The following is a 3,232-nucleotide window of genomic DNA, read 5'->3' on the forward strand; positions in this document are numbered from 1 at the left end:
GGAATGATATCATACTTTCATCTCCAGTGTATAGTGGGGGAGGGGCCGGAGCAATGACATCAGAATATTAATGAGGCGAGACAGAGCTGAAGTCACTTTCTTTCTGACAGTGAGCCACGCCTCTTTAATAGAGCCACGCCCCCTCTGACCAGCAGCAGCAGTAGACAGCTGTCACATTCTGTGCCTGATTTCCATCCACTTCACTTACACACACACACACACATACATACACTGACACTTCAACACAATCACTATGTTTTGGAGCTCAGAAAAGCAACCAATGCCTACAAATCAAGCCAATGTCATACACACCCTGGAGTGAGACACACACACACACACACACGCACATGCGTGCACAAATGCTGGCACCACTCTTTTGCCATTGGCAGGCTGTTTTGTGAGAAATTCAGATTTCTTTGGCATGCATGAAAAAGGAAGCTGTTTTACATTATTTTAAGGCTCAGACACAATCACAGCTGCTTCTGTTTTTTTTCTTTTCAGGCTTGGCGTGTGTGTGTGTTTTTCTCTGGTGGGGTGATTAAAGCCACATGCGTTCCACCCGCTCGTGCGCTTTAGCATGCAGGGTGCGCGCTGCACAGGGTAATCGCGACGAGTGCATCGTCCACTCCACAGCCACTCCCACTAATCACATTTACAACACACACACATTCATTCACGCTCAGTCACACACACAGGTTTACTCAGCTACATGCAGCAGAACCATTTTTGGTTCCCCAAAGAACCTTTCTGTGAACAGTTCTTAAAATAATAATTTTTTATATCGAGAACTTGTTAATAATCTATAGAACCTTTTGAGCATCACACTCTTAAAAATAAGGGTTCAAAAGGGTGTTTTTGCAGTGATGCCATAGAAGAACCTTTTTTTTTTTTGGTTCCCCAAAGAAGCTTTCAGTGATCAGTTCTTAAAAGAACCATTTTTTTTAGTAGTATAAAGAACATTTAAATATATCTAAAGAAACATTTACACTACACTAATAAAATAAAGGTTCCAAATTTTTCCAAACAGAAAGGTTCTTTTGGGAACCAAAAATGGTTCTTCAAAGGCATCATTGTGAAAAGCTACTTTTAAAATCTTTATAAGAGTGAAGATCCATTTTTGATTTCGCCAAAGAACCTTTCTGTGAACAGTTCTTAAAAGAACCACTTTTTATATCGAGAACTTGTTAATAATCTATAGGACATTTTGAGCAACACACTCTTAAAAATAAAGGTTCCAAAAGGGTGTTTCTGCAGTGATGCCATAAAAGAACCATTTTTGGTTCCCAAAAGAACCTTTCAGTAAAACTATAAAGAACCTTTTCTGGTTCTTTAGGATGTTCAAGGTTCTTCATAGAACCATTGATGCCAATAAAGAACCTTTATGTTTAAGAGTGCAGAAAGGTTCCCTGATGTTAAAGGTTCTTCATGGAGTCATAAGTGACAATAAAGACCCTTTTTAATAATCTACACTCTTAAAGGTTCCTTATTGGCATCAGTCCTTCCATAAAGAACCCTTCCACTGTGCAAAAAGTTGTTTATAATGGAATAAGGTCCTTTAGATTATTAAAATGTTCTTAACACTAAGAAAAATGGCTCTTTTAAGAACTACTCACTGAAAGGTTCTTTAGTGAACCAAAAATGGTTCTTGAACAGTCCTAAAATATTTTTTTTGTTTGTTTTCACAGCATTGACAGCAATGCCATGGAAGAACCATTTTTGGTTCCCCAATGAATCTTTCAGTGATCAGTTCTTTAAAGAACCACTTATTTCTTAATATGAAGAACATTTGAATAATCTAAGGAACCTTTTCCATTTTAAAGAACTGTTTGAACAACGGGAAGTTTCCATGGATTTTTAAAGGTTCTTCATGGAAACATCAATGCTAATAAAGAACCTTTTAATAATCTACACTCTTAAGGGTTCCTTACTGGCATCAGTGGTTCCATAAAGAACCCTTCCAATCCACAAAAAGTAGTTTATACACTATTAAAAGTAAAGGTTCCAGGCATTGATGGTTCCATGAACCTTTACCATCCATTGAACCACTTAAGGCTCTTTATAGTGGATTAAGGTTCTTTAGATTATTATTAAATGTTCTTCACACTAAGAAAAAAAAGGTTCTTTTAAGAACTGTTCACTGAAAGGTTCTTTGGAGAACCAAAAAAAACAACAAAAAAAAACGAAGAACGTTTTTCCACAATAAAGAATCTTTTGTGCAATGGAACGTTTCCAAGGATGTTAAAGTTCCTTCAAGGAACCATCAATGCCAATAATGAACCTTTATTGTACTAGTGCATCTAAATGAGATCATATCATATTCTTCTACTGTTTTAAATATAAACTTATAATCACTACAGACTCACCCAAACGCTGCTGTAAAAAAATAAATAAACATATAATAACAAAAAACATTATTTGTTTTATTCCTCTTTTTTTTTTTTTCTTTGAGCATTGTCCCAAAGGAAGGTTTTAGCTTATTTCTTGAGCTAAATTTCCACAAACTATATCTACGTAAGCACTCACTCCCACTCAGGGTATTTTTCTTTGCAGATTAAATCAAAATCTCTCTGGACTTTTTTTTTAAATGAAGCTAATTATGACTACTACAAACTCCCCTAAACCTTAAAAGCCCTAACATAATTTAAGAAAAGCATAAATCATTTTACCACCATCATTTGCATCACCAAAAGGAGTTTTTCTGAAGCTCTGGAGAAAAAACAGGGAAGTTATCGCTGCTCTTATTATTATTAGGATGATTAATGCGTTATAATGAAACTCTGTGAGAAAATACCGACACTGTTCGGTAAACGAGACAGAATAACTGTATGAGAGTTAATGATATGAGCGGGCGGGAACCTCATTTGCATAATAAGGACATATTTAATGAGAGAGACCCAAACATCACCTGAACTGAGGATAAAACCTAACTCTGGAGACGCAAGATACACAAAACACACAAGCGCATAGAGAAACAAAAGCGCGCAGTGGAGAGACCAGTGCAAACCGCGCGCGCTCTCTCTCTCTCTCTCTGTCACACACACACACACACACACACACTGGCGGAGCGCGCTGCTGTCGCTCAGTGATTCTCTCCGCGGCTCTGGGACTTTTTTGTTCCGCACTCCTCGTGTCTTCTCCAGGTGAGTGAATCTCCTCAAATCTCTCTGAATTCTCCTCAGCAGCAGCTTGAGATCACGGAGAGAAGGTGTGTGTGTGTGTGTGTGTGTGTGTG

General features: G+C 37.7%; 1 protein-coding gene across 1 annotated transcript in view; it reads left to right on the forward strand.

The window, feature by feature from the left end:
• The first annotated feature begins 2,928 nt into the window (after window positions 1-2,928).
• ecel1 (endothelin converting enzyme-like 1) overlaps window positions 2,929-3,232 on the forward strand; it is a 49,008-nt gene continuing 48,704 nt past the window's right edge. Inside the window, exon 1 of the mRNA XM_016540177.1 lies at window positions 2,929-3,140. The gene's annotated coding sequence lies outside the window, so the exon portion shown is untranslated. The remainder of the gene's footprint in view (window positions 3,141-3,232) is intronic.

Source organism: Sinocyclocheilus rhinocerous, unplaced genomic scaffold (assembly GCF_001515625.1).
Source record: "Sinocyclocheilus rhinocerous isolate Xijiao unplaced genomic scaffold, SAMN03320098_v1.1 scaffold1719, whole genome shotgun sequence".
NCBI classification, from domain to species: Eukaryota; Metazoa; Chordata; class Actinopteri; order Cypriniformes; family Cyprinidae; genus Sinocyclocheilus; species Sinocyclocheilus rhinocerous.